The sequence below is a fragment of the Oryctolagus cuniculus genome, chromosome 8 (genome assembly GCF_051225735.1).
Source record: "Oryctolagus cuniculus isolate XC-2025 breed Fujian yellow rabbit chromosome 8, ASM5122573v1, whole genome shotgun sequence".
Lineage (NCBI taxonomy): Eukaryota > Metazoa > Chordata > Mammalia > Lagomorpha > Leporidae > Oryctolagus > Oryctolagus cuniculus.
This window is the reverse complement of record NC_142874.1, coordinates 70,157,038-70,170,732: the sequence shown is the minus strand read 5'-3', so window position 1 is coordinate 70,170,732 and position 13,695 is coordinate 70,157,038. Positions and strand designations below refer to the sequence as shown.

Genomic DNA, 13,695 nt, shown 5'->3' with positions numbered 1-13,695 from the left:
TCATAGGTAGCCTCTCTGGGAAGGTTCAGTTTTCCCAAATCACTCCAATGCAGGCAAAGATGCAGAGAAATCCCTCAGTTCCTCAAGAATATTGACTAAGTATTTAGCTAAAATCTTTAAGGGTACAGAAAGAAATGATAATCTGTAATAATTTTTTTTTTTTTGACAGGCAGAGTGGACAGTGAGAGAGAGAGACAGAGAGAGAAAGGTCTTCCTTTGCCGTTGGTTCACCCTCCAATGGCCGCCGCTGCAGCCGGCGCACCGCGCTGATCCGATGGCAGGAGCCAGGATCCAGGAGGTCTCCCATGGGGTGCAGGGCCCAAGCACCTGGGCCATCCTCCACTGCACTCCCTGGCCATAGCAGAGAGCTGGCCTGGAAGAGGGGCAACCGGGACAGAATCCGGCGCCCCGACCGGGACTAGAACCCGGTGTGCCGGCGCCCCAAGGTGGAGGATTAGCCTATTGAGCCACGGCACCGGCTCAACTGGTAGTTATTGATTGGATTTGCAAAACCCAGTGAGTGATATTTGCACTTCGGTGATGCAAAGTACATTGACTGTATAATGTTAGCACAGCTGCCGAAACCCGGGATCGAACCAGGGACCTTTAGATCTTCAGTCTAACGCTCTCCCAACTGAGCTATTTCGGCAACCTAATAATTTTCTAGGTTCTTAAAAAATCACCCTTATAGTTCTCCCATACATTTCTTACACTGTATATTCCCTACATGGCTACACTTTGATATTGGCATTTATTTTTAAATTCTTCTACCACCAGAGTACTGCTGAAGTCTTTGGTGAGGTTTATTAAAGAGAATTACTTTACTGTAGGCTCCACCTAGATTAAAAAGCATGTTTATTTATTTGTTTGAGAGACAGAGGCAGGCAGGTGGACAGAGGTCCCATCTGTTGGTTTACTCCTCAAATGCCTGCCATAGGTGGGTTTGGGCCAGGCTGAAGCTGGGAGCTGGACAGAATCCAGGCCTCACAAGTTGGTTACAGGGATTGTCACCTGGACCACCACCCACTGCCTCTTAGGATGCAAAGTAATGGGAAGCTGGAATTGGACACAGAGTCAGTATTCAAACTCAGTCACTCTTTTATGGGATGTTGGTTTCCCAATTGTCTGTTTATCTGCAGTGTTGGGGTCTTAAGCCTGAGGCTGGCCCCTGACCAGCAGGGGACAGTACAAGCACCCCCCCCCCCCCAACAAGGCAAATGGGAGAGGTAAGGTTGACAGGTCAAGCACACCGCAGCAAACACCTGTGAGTCCTGTCGAAGCAGGAATTACTTTACCGAGGAAGTGTACAGGCTAATAAGGCTTACAAAAGACATGCACAGTAGGGGAGCCAATTAGCAAAAAGGTCATGCAGGCGTGGGTAGACCACACACGGGGGCATCATAAGCAAGGTATAGGGATCATGCACTGTCCACATGTCCGGAACTAAAGTGGACCTATCCCTGCCAGTTGTCTGATCTTACAAAGCTTAACCGTAGCAGCCGCAGACACACCCCTCGAACATCCGCCAGGCGCCATGTTGTAATGGAGGTTTTAGGCAATGTCCAATATGCAGTGCCAAACATCTGTCACTGCCCAGATATTTTGACTCTTCTCTTTTCCTTATTCTCTGATCTCTACTAATTCTCCTTTTGTCTCAGGAATTGCATATTAATTCATGAGGAGTTGGTCACTTTCTTACATGTATACCCATCAATATTATAAAGAAATTGTCAGTCTCTTCAACAGCATTTGTTCAAAGCTTAATATAGAAGATACAGAGATGACACCAACCACACCTCAGTTCATGTTTCCATTTCCTCATTACCTACTGAACGCAGCATTCAGGTTGAGCCAATGCAGCTTCTCTCAGGACATGTACTCTTATCGTATCGGCCCAAAGCCTGATTCAGCTACATAGGGATCATCTCTATGATAGGAAAGGGAGAGACAAAGACAAAGTCATTAAATTCATTAGCCTGTGATTTGACAAACAGTTTCAAAAAGTAAAAGTCATTCAGAAAACCTGATTTTGTGATGACTTCTTGGACCACACCATCCATTTTCATCCTCAGCCTGTGTGGTCTGAGGTCATGCTTTCTGCTATGTTATGATCATTACCCAGGGCCTATAATATCTGTCAACAACAGTCTTGAACAATGGGCTAGTCAACTAATAATCCTCTGTATTAATTTTGCCAAAGTAAGCTTTACAAAGTAATTTGCAAATTTCAGATTCTAGTTGTCATGTTGGAACAAAAAAGTCTCTGTTTATAGATTTTGAGCTGAATATGTTATATTGGAAAGACTACAGCATTTCTTCTTAACTGAAATAATGACTGCATATCCAAGAAATTGTTCTTATGAGTTAAAATTAGCTTGGGTTTATTCATTCATCAAACAAAAATTGCTAAGTGTATTTTATGCAATGTCATACTGCATTAATACAAAAAAGTAAAATTAGATCCTTCTCAGAAACTTAAAAATCTGGTGGAGAAGAAGGGCTTAAAAATCAATAGTTAGTATTTTACAATATTTCATTGGGACCATGATTCTTGCTCAGGGATACGCTACAGAAACATATGGGAGTTTCTTTTATCATTGTTACTTTTCAAAACATACACCATCAGCTGTGTCCCTTGGATATATGATTTTAAAAACTATACTTTGACTCAAAAGATGGACATACATTGTCATATAAAGATAATTCTGTCATTCAGAACATGGCATCATTAATCTGTGGTGGCAGGCAACATTTAATCTGGATCTTCAGGAATATACAGGAATTAATTAGGGCTAAAAAAATTGGAAGGGCATTAGTCAGACCAATAGTAGATGAAAAGGCATATAGGTGTGAATGAATCAAACAAAGACAAAACTCTTAAGAAAAGCGAAGCCTGACATCTGAAAACCCTTGGCGCTGTCCCCACCATCCCCAAAACAAACAACCTCCTCTCTCCCACAGGCATATGTGGACCAATGACAAAATCAAATGTCCTAGGGAGAAAACATGTCAACAGGAATTTGAATCAAAGTCTGTGACTGTGTCACATAAGAACAAATTTTATTCCAAGGACAGAAGCAGTGTGTGTGTGGTTGTGCGCACAAGTGACAGCATGAGAACTGGTTCCACCCATTGAAAAAATTTTGCTTAAAACATTTGTTTTGTAGGCAATGCCCTCTTGAATGCATCACAGATGAAAACTGTCCTTTCTTGATCTGAATTTGTTCTTGTTCTGAAAATATCTGAGTGAGCTAGAAATACGCATCTGAGAGCAGTACATTTGTAACAGCTATGTTTATGTGCCACACATTGTTCTAAGTAATTTTGAAGCATTGTTTTATTTGGTTTTTACAACTACAGGATCCACTAACTTCGTTTTCTTGATGAGAAGTTTACTGACAAGTTGAACATCCTGCCTGAACTAACTTGGCATTCAAATTCAGACGTATTCCAGAATCTGGTTTCTTGATGACTCTATTACTGAGTTGTTTTATATGCTTTAAAAAATTATCATAAATACAGTTTCTAAGGAAGAGTATGGTGGAAAATACTTCTTAATACCACAGAATCAAGTATGGCACTCTGAATGCATAAAAGTTAAGACCAGCAAGCAGTGGAGATTTTACCTACAAATATACATTATAACCAGTGTCACCTTAACCATGTAAAAGAAAATTGACAATGTCCATGAATTTATCAGTGAAAACCTGAATGCATTTTCTTCAAATTGAACCTTAAGACCAAACTCCATATCATATAGAAACCTTCTAAAAAATTATTGTATATGTTTAAGTTTATAGCATAGTATTTTGTTTTACTTGTACCTACAAATTAATCTACCCATCACTTTCCATAGTCTCCTTTTTTGTGTGGAAAGAGCCCTTAAAATCTTCCCTTTTGTTAAACTTTAAAATACAATACAATATTATTAACTGTAGTCCTCATGTCGTATATTAGATTTTTAGTCTTATGCATCTTATGTGAGCACAGCTGCATTGGTGCCCTTCGACACACTGGTACGTGTTTTGTCATCCACCAAACCCCTAATCATCATCATCATTTTCTCTCTAAGTAGCTGGCTTTTAAAAAATTTCCACATCTAAGTGTTATCATGTAATATTTTTCTTTCTGGGTCTGGATGATTTCGCTTTGCATAATGTCCTCCAGGTTTATCCATGTTTTTACAAATGGAAAGATTTCTTTCTCTGTTAAAGCTTAATAATATTCCATTGTATAGAGACCATGATTTATTTATCCATTTTTCTGTTGATGGAAACTCAGATTGATTCCATACTTTGGCTCTTGCGAATAATACTGCAATGAACATGCAATGAATACACTGGCTTCATTTTCTTTATGTTTATACACAATGCGGAGATTACTATATTGAATGATAGTTATATTCTTAAATTTTTGAATGAATTTCATAAAATTTTTCATAATGGCTATACTTATTTATATTCCAGAGCAGAAATCTGAAGTTTAAAGGGATTTAAGAGAAGGGATCCGCATAGCTCTTAGTGTTTGCTTTTCCTTCTTCCCTGGGTCAGGGAGCAGGATTGATGTCTTCCTTTCTTTCAATTTAAAAGGTCAGATCATTGTCTTTCATAGATATGTAAACTCTCCTATTTAACAGAGGCCTAAACCTCAGCCACATCACTCTCTCATTCTCCAGGGCTCTATGATATGTTAAACCCTCATAATCCTTCTTTTTAAGTGAGTGACTTAGCATGGTTGGCCTCTTTATCCCAAATTTCTGACATTGTCAAGGTGACTTCAACATTTATTGACTCAACAAATACTCACAGTTTGCACTGGACTCCAACCTTAAAATCCGGACTCACAGCTCCAGTCTCAGCCTCACTGTCTATCCTTATAATTTTATTGAAAATGAAGCAAGTACTGTATCCTAAATGAATGAATATAAATGGTTCTTAATTTGTTTGTTTGGCAACTTTCTCATCCTTGAAATAGGCTTTTCCATCAGCTTGTGGCATCATACTGTCCTGCGTTTCTTTTTGTCACCTTTCTGATCACTCTTTATTTAATTTCCCTAGTAAGTTACTTTCTTCATCATTCTTTTTTTAAGCTTTTAATGAACGTGCAAAAGTTGCATACATTTACTGTATCAATCTTAATGAGCTTGAACGTAAGCACACAACTATAATGCCATCACCACAACCAAGATGTAAAACATACCTAGGACTTCCAAAAGCTTTTGTTTTCTTCTTGTGTGTGTGTCAGTGTGGGCATGCATGTGTTTAAGGTGGAAATATTTAACAATAAATATATCCTCAATAAATCTTTTTAAAGATTTACTTGTTATTTGCACTTTTACAGAGAGAGGGAGAGATCTTTCATCTGTTGGTTCACTCCCCAGTTGCTTGCAATAGCCAGAGCTGGACAAGGCCAAATCCAGGAGCCGGAAAGTTTAACCAGGTCTCCCAAGTGGATGGCATGGGCCTGAGCTTTTAGACCATCCTCCCCTGCAGTAAGCAGTAATGTACTGTTTACTATAGGTACTATGTTGAACAATAGATCTCTAGAACCTATTCATCTGCATTTCCATTGAAGAAACTTTATTCCCATTAAAGAAAAATTCCCTAATTCCTCTTCCTGCAGCCACTATCAACAGTGTTCCTTAGATTTTCATCTTCACCCTTTTCTGACGTCAAATACATTTTAAGAGTAGTGTCATCTTCTGTCTCCCTGGTTCTCAGTCCACTCTCTGACTCCAGTTCAGATTCCTCCATCTGATAACCACGGATTTTATTTTGGAGAAGTGTTTTCAGGCAAGGAAGATACGCCCAGAGATCAGAGGCAGCATAAAATATAGATGATGTTACCATGTTTCATTTTGAGTTCAACTGGAGAATGACTAAGTGATGAGAGCGCAGAGAAATGCCACGTGCTACTCACGAAGGCCCTGATAAAACCTACGAGGAGCTGCAAACGTTACCTTCGGTGGAATAGAATAGTCAAAGATTTCCAGTCTGCGATTAGAAAGAATAATAGGAGAACAGGATAAAAACTGATGACTGAAGAAAAGCACAGGAGGACTGTGGGAACTGTTATAGTCAACTTCTCAAGAACATGGGAGTCGGAAGTAAAATAATGTATGTGGAGAGAAATGTTCAAGAAATAAAATATAAAGAATCTTTTACTCAGAAGTAGTGGATCTGAAATGAACTCCTTTCAACTGATATGGAATGAGCTCCTTTGACATTTAAATAAATGTAGGAGAGTGCCTAAAATTTGTATTTGGGAATGTGATCAGGAAAATATATTAAATAGATGTATATAGTTGAAACTTACTTGGTATAAAATGAAATACATCAAATTGATTAATTCTGGAGATTTTTGGATCATAATACAACTTACTGTTAAATGAAATCTCAAAAGCAAACAAGGCAGTAAAAGAAAACTAAAAACAACATTAAAACATGGATTATCTGTCAATACATTGCTAAAAAAATCTAAGCAAGTTACATGGTGTTCTATTGACTAATTGAAGTTTTTAATAAATTGTACTGTACGGCACTATACTTACTTTTAAACTCTAGAGACAGGACATGCATGACACAAATGGCCACAAGTATGAAAACATCAATTTAACCATTTACTTAATGTTGAGAAAAAGAAAAGTTTAGCATTAGCTTTACCTCCCTCAAATATGTTTGCATTGGGTTAAGAGAATCCAAAATAAAGTCTACCTATGTTTGAGAGAAGTATTTATATTTTGATTCATATTGAAAATGTTAATGCCTCCATATTTCCTTTGGCTACCAAAGACATTAACATTGTTTTTGTTGTTGTTGAGTTTAGCAAATTAAAAAAAAAAATGACCTAAATGAAAGATCTCTATGAGTGAGATCACAGCAGAAAGAACGGTCCATCAAGGAAGGAGGTGCCTTTCTCTGAAGGGAGGAGAGAACTTCCACTTTGACTTTGTCTAAACAAGATCAGAGTTGGAGAACTCAAGATGCTTCCATAGCCTTGGCAACTCATGACAAGAGCCTCAGGTGATTACTGACATCATAAATAAGGGTGTCAATTGTTAAATCAACAACAGGAGTCACTGTGCACTTACTCCCCATGTAGGATCTCTGTTCTTAATGTGTTGTACTATGTGAATTAATGGGATGACTAGTACTTAAATAGTACTTCACACTTTTTGTTTCTGTGTGGGTGCAAACTGTTGAAATCTTTACTTAGTATATACTAAATTGATCTTCTGTATATAAAGATAATTGAAAATGAATCTTGATGTGAATGGGATGGGAAAGGAAGTGGGCGATGGGATGGTTGCAGGTGTGAGGGAGGTTATAGGAGGGGGGGAAAAGCCAATGTAATCCAAAAGCTGTACTTTGGAAATTTACATTTATTAAATAAAAGTTAAAAAACAAATTTTAATAGAAATTGATATGTAATTTGTCCCTAGCTTAAAATATGAATTTAAGATGTGACATAAATTGAAGTAAATAAATGATTGTTTAATCCCCAAATATCCAGAATGGAAGAAGTCTCTGATCTCCATATAAAGTGAGAATAATTTTTTTAAAAAACTAGCTGAATAATATGATTTCATAAAATGTTATGTGTCTTGAAAACAAAATGAGTGGAAATAACTGGATATGCATGGGGGATCTTCAAAAAGTTCATGGAAAATGCATATTCTGAAAAAAACTATATGAATTTCAACTTTTTTGCACCAAAATAAACTCCCAAAACTTTTGAAAGTACCCTTGCAAGTGTGCGGTGACTTACTTTAGGAACATAGAGACGGTCAATACAGCTTGGCATTGTGAGCAGGAAAGAGAATGTTATGAGATAATGTCGGAATGGGAGGCAAAAAGGCAGGATCAGATCACATAGGCCTTTTCAAGTAATGCAAGGAGTTTAGATTCATTATAAATGTGGAAACTTTGGAGGACTATATGCCGTGGAGTTATATGATCAGATTTGCCTTTTTCAAAGGTCTTTCTGACTCTCATCTAGAGAATGGTTTGGGAAAGAAAGCAGATGATGATGGGTAGTTGGTGGGGAATGATGCTAGTAAGGAGACGTGTGCATAAGTTCCGGGAGAGAGAGCCATGCTTTGAGCCAGAATTGCAGCAGGCGAGAAGGTAAACAGCTGAAGGATTTAATATGTCTTTGGAGGCAGCCCTACAGGCTAGTAGCTGAATCGGTTTGTAGGTGATGGGAAGAGAGGACTCATAGATCCACCGTGGGCAAGTGGATGCATGCGCGTGTCACTCTCCCAGTTAAGGAAGATAGAGGTAAAGGCATGTTTAAGGTGAGGTGGTGTGGAAGGAGGAGGAGATCAAAGGTAATTCTTTAACACACTAAGTTTCAGCTGTGGTAACTCTGACGTCTTTTAATCATACAAATGGAAATGCTACTTGTAGTACTGAACTGAGCTAGCCAGGAAATTTGGAATCTTCAGCAGACACATAGTAATTAATTTCAACAAAGAAAGCCAAAGAAAAGGGAATTGAGAAAGTTATGGGTTATAGTTAGATAAGCAAATAAATGTTCAGAATGTTTAGAGAATTAACAGTGTAGGTGCGTTAGTTTCTTGTCACTGATTGGAGTGGTAGATGGTGGCACACGTGCAGAGGCAGGATTACATGGCAAGACAGGAAGCAGAAAGTCAGAGAATGCAACTAGCTCTAAATAACATTTTATAATCAATCCTCTTGTGAGAACTACCTTCTGAGGACACATCCCAATGACCTAAAGATCTCCACTGAGCCTACTCCCTGAATGTCATAAACTAATCAGGTCTCCATATTTTTTTTGAAAAATTTATTTATTTATGTGAAAGTCAGAGTTACACACACACACACACACACACACAGACACACACATGGGGAGAATCTTCCATCTGCTGGTTCACTCCCCAATGGCCGGAGCTGTGCTGATCTGAAGCCAGGAGCCAGGAGCTTCTTCTGGGCCTCCCACGCAGGTGCAGGGGCCCAACAACTTGGGCCATCTTCCACTGCTTTCCCAGACCATAGCAGGGAGCTCAAATGAAATTAGAGCAGTCAGAATTCGAATTGGCGCCTTTACAGTACAAGCCCCTATACTTTTTTAAAAAAATACTTATTGTGAAGGGTAGAGCCAGAGAGAAGGGGGAGAGAAGGAGAGAGACAGAGAGAGAGAGAGAGAGAGAAAGAAAGTAAGAATCTTCTCTCTACTGTTTCACTCTCCAAATCATTGCAATGGCCAGGTCTGGTCCAGGTTGAAACCAGGAGGCAAGAACTGCATCAAGGTCTTTCAGATGAATATTAAGGACCCAAGTACTTGTACCATCTTCTGCTGCTTTCCCACGAGCATTAGCCTGGAGATGGATTGGAAGTGGAGTAGCCGGCACTCAAACTGGATTTCATATGGGATGCCAGTATCCTAAGTGGCAGCTTAACTCACTGTGCCACTGCAACAGCCCCAATTCTCCACCCTTGATCCATTAATGACTCTCATTAATCAATTAACCTTTTTTGATAGATTTAATTATTTGAAAGGCAGAGTTGGAGATAGACACACAGAGAAAGAGATCTTCCATTCACTGGTTCACTCACCAAATGTTCCCAGTGGGCTCTTCCAAGTCAAAGCCAGGAGCCAGGAACTCCATTTGGGTCACCTATGTGGCTGGTAGAGGCCCAAACACTTAACCCACCTGCCTTCCCAGGAGCCTTAGCTGGGAGCTGGATCAGGAGTGGAGGAGCTGGGACTGGAACTGGAATTCATATAGGATGCCAACATTGCAAGTGGCTTCTTAACCCACTGTGCCACAATGCTGGACCCAAGTTTCCAAGCTTAATTCATTCATCAAAACATTGATCAGTTAACCTTTTTTGTAGATTTATTTATTTACTTGAAAGGCAAAGAGAGAGAGTGTGTGTGTGTGAGAGAGAGAGAGAGAGAACTCTTCCAAACACTGATTCATTTCTCAAATGTCTGCAACAGCCTAGGCTGGGTCAGATCAAAGCCAGGAGCCAGGAACTTAGTAGTCTGGGTCTTCCATGTGGCTGGCAGGGGTCCAAGCACTTGAACTACCTTCAACTATTTTCCTAGACACATTGGCAGGGAGCAAGATCAGAAATGAGATGCTGGTGTCTCAGGTGGCTGCTTAACCCACTACACCACAACATTGGCCTTTGACATAGAATTTTGAGGTTGAGCCCTCAATACATGGGTTTTGGGGGTTCACTCAAGATACCATCCAAACAATAACAGTAGGCAAATTTGCTGATGAAATATTTGATATTTCAGAGGAAGGGTTTGGGGAGGAATTATGAAAGGAGGGGGCGAAGGAGAAGGCATATGGATTGGTGTAGGGAAGAAGAGAGCAGGAGAAGGAAGAGAGGAGGAGAAAGGGACAGAGGCGGGAGAAGACAACAGCTGGCTCAGAAACAGGAGGGAGATTTGGTGAAGGGTGGGGCTGCGGGAGCAAGAACACAGGAGAGGGAGAGGGAAGGTCAGAGGGCAGAGGGGAGCGGGGAGACTGAGGGGCAGTGGGCTGCCTGCGGGAGGGTAAGAGGACGAGGGGGAGGCTGGGAGCAGAGTTATAAAGCCAGGCAGAACTAGAGCTCCCCTAATACTCATTTAGAACCCACAGGAACCCTTGTTCAAGGTCTCTAAAATTAGCTTGTTTTGTTTTTGCTTATTTTTACTGTCTTGAGGCTTTTTCTCCTCAGTTTCCTGAAAGGCAGGTCCAATCAGGCCCATTTTTTTTTAAATGCATTTTCGTTTTTTTCTTTTTTCATGTCGTTTTCTCAAACCACTATTATCCTTGTGGCATTGGGAACATCTCCCTTTTCCTCATGGACAGACCTCCTTTTCCACCCTGGCGTTTCTTCACAGAATTTCTTCTTTGTAATTAGGTCTACATTTTTGGTATATTCTGCTTTTCATGAGATAAAAGCACTTGTTTATCCTAAGTTGTCTTAAAATCCAAGAAGTTCTCTGCCAGTTACTTCTTCCAACTGGGCATGTACACCACTTTCTGTTGATGTCGGGACCCTGGAAAGATGACGTATCCATATACAGTCATATGACATTTATTTTTAAAGACTGATGCAGCTTTTGTTTTTAAAGTGAATTTGTCTGGGCTCTGTAGTGATCTCAGCATTAATTAAGCTACCTGTTCATCAGGTAAGACATTCATTTGTTTAATAACTTATGGAAAAATAGCAATCAATTTTGCTAGGTTATTTGAATTTTGAGCACATTCTCAAATGTTCTGCTAGGCAAAGTATGTGGTTCAAAGGGCTCTATGAGACATTTACATGATTTCTTGTTTTACAAATAAAACTTGTCTTGTTTGCATGCTCTTGACATTTTGTTTGCTTTTTCAAGGATACCAGACATAAAAATATTTTACATATTAAGTTAGAATCATTTTCCAGATTAAGCTATTCTGCAGGTAATAATACTTTAAGTAACGCTGTTATATAAATTTTCTTATTATGTTCCTAATCATCCCATGGCATACACACAGACATTTAGGAACACGATGGGGAAATTCAGACCTGGGTTAAGTGGTTTGTGGAGCCAACAGGATGCTTACTCTCCTGTCCTATTATAGACCACAATCATGGATAATGGATGAGTTTCTGATGATCACCGTAACAGATTACCACCAACTGTGCTGCTTACAACAGCACAGATTTATTTCCCCACAGTTCTGGAGGTCAGATACATGTTACTGGGCTGAAATCAGCACCTACAGCACCATGCTTCCTCGGAGGCTGTGGGCGAGGAGCTGTGGGCAGGCCTCTTGCAGCTTCACCAGGCCTCATGGCTTTCTTAGTCTGTGGCCTTGTCTTGGGTCTTCAGAGCCAGTGGCATAGGTTCTTCACTCTCCAACTCTTCCTTGCCTTCTGTTCAGCAAGTCAGGCCTGCTTCTCTCCTGTCTATCGTCAATTCTGTCTCCCCACCATCTTAGAATCTAGGCTGTGTTTGAGGACAGTTATGGCCCACCTAGGTAATCCAAGAGAATCTCTCTATTTTGAGATTTCTTTTTTTGAAGAAAATTTTATTATTTATTATTTGAAATAGGGAGAGAGTTTTCATCCATTGGTTTATTTCCCAAATGCCCACAACAGTGAGGGCCAGGTGGAAACCAGGAGCCAGGAGCTCACACCTGGTCTTCCATGTGGGTGACAGAGACCCTTCCATGATCTGCTGCCTCCTTAGTGTCCATCAGCAGGGAGCTGGAATCAGAGTGGGACTCAAACCCGGCCACTCTGATGTGGAATGCGTGCATCTCAAGAGGTGTCTTAAATGCTGTGCCAAACATCCACCCCCCAATTCTTAATTTAAACACACCTGCAAAGTCACATTCCAAGTTTTCAGAGATCAGCACCTGGCTAGTTTTTGAGGGTCTTTTTTATACCCATAGCACACTGTAATATTACAATATTAGCATTTATTTTTTCTCCTGGGTATTTCATTCTCACTTATCTGGGTGCTAATCATAGAGGAAGACACAAGGTTGCTTCATTTTATATTGCTTTTGTAGCACTGCACTACTCAGATCCTTGTCACGCTGCCTACTTTCGGTGAGCACGTGGAGTTGTATTAGGAAAATGATGCTCCCACAGAGTTCCTTTCTGTGGGGTGTTCTCATGTCCACATCTTTCCAGCAAAGCCATGTGCAATATGGTGAGTTTGTGTTTCTTATCCGAGCACTGGAGGTAGAAAACTGTCCAAGCTCAGAACTGACCTTCCTGAGGGACAAAGAGGACGTTCTTCCCCTTTGCCCCGGGAAGACATGTTCTCTGCTGCTGTCTGGCCTCAGCAGAGAGGACACAGCCCCATGCAAGGCACAGAATCAATATTCCTGGAGGAGATGCCTGGAGGGAGGGGGGTGCGCTGCTCATCCTCCTCTGTGTGCCAATATTTCGGACTGAAAAATCTAAAGCACTCACTCACGAGGCATATTTTTAACCCTGGTGGCCTAAACCACAAATTCTGACTACTTAATTACATTCTGCCCAGAGTGTCCTTCCAAGAGTTCCAGAACTCAGTGGTGGTTTTCATTTCCTATCCTAAGCCGCTCCGTAGTTGCGCTATTGTTATTATTTAACATTCCTGAGAGCAGACAGATGCGCTGTTTGAAACAGGAATATATATTTCCCATTGAATGAGCTAATAATATAAAATCTGGTTGCCATATTCCATCTCTAGAGTTAAATAAAAGAAATGCATTAAAGGAAACATAATAAAAGGAAACAGTGAAAGAAAATACAAGACAAGACATCTGTCCTGGTTAAAACCCAAACCAACTTCATGGGAAGAATGGGCCACTTATGTGACTTTGGGTCTGGCTAATATGCCCATCTGAGCAAAAATAATAAGACACTTGTGTTGGTGTTGTGAATGGAGAGGCTTATTATTTTTCTAATAAAATGACTTAAATTTGTTTGAAAGGAGGATCACAGGAGGATGGGAAATTTTCTTATAGTGACAGCATTCTGTACATTATGCTTCTATTCTTCCCTTCTTTGTCTCTTTCTTTCAAGACACTTCATACAGCATTCACATTTTTAAACCTTGTAATTCACCTATTGTGAGAATTGTATAACTCTTAGAAATAACAAAAAGCAGAATCAGAACATTTTGACAGCAGGAAGACAGCCTAGCAACAATCCACCACTCCAAGACGCTGATCCTCCCCTTCTATTGGAG

The 13,695-nt window shown here is 40.1% G+C and overlaps 1 non-coding gene across 1 annotated transcript; it reads right to left on the bottom strand.

Annotated features, from left to right (window-relative positions):
• Positions 1-576: 576 nt before the first annotated feature.
• TRNAF-GAA (transfer RNA phenylalanine (anticodon GAA)) lies at positions 577-649 on the bottom strand. The gene has a single exon. It is a non-coding gene; the product is annotated as a tRNA-Phe (tRNA).
• Between the last annotated feature and the right edge of the window lie 13,046 nt (positions 650-13,695).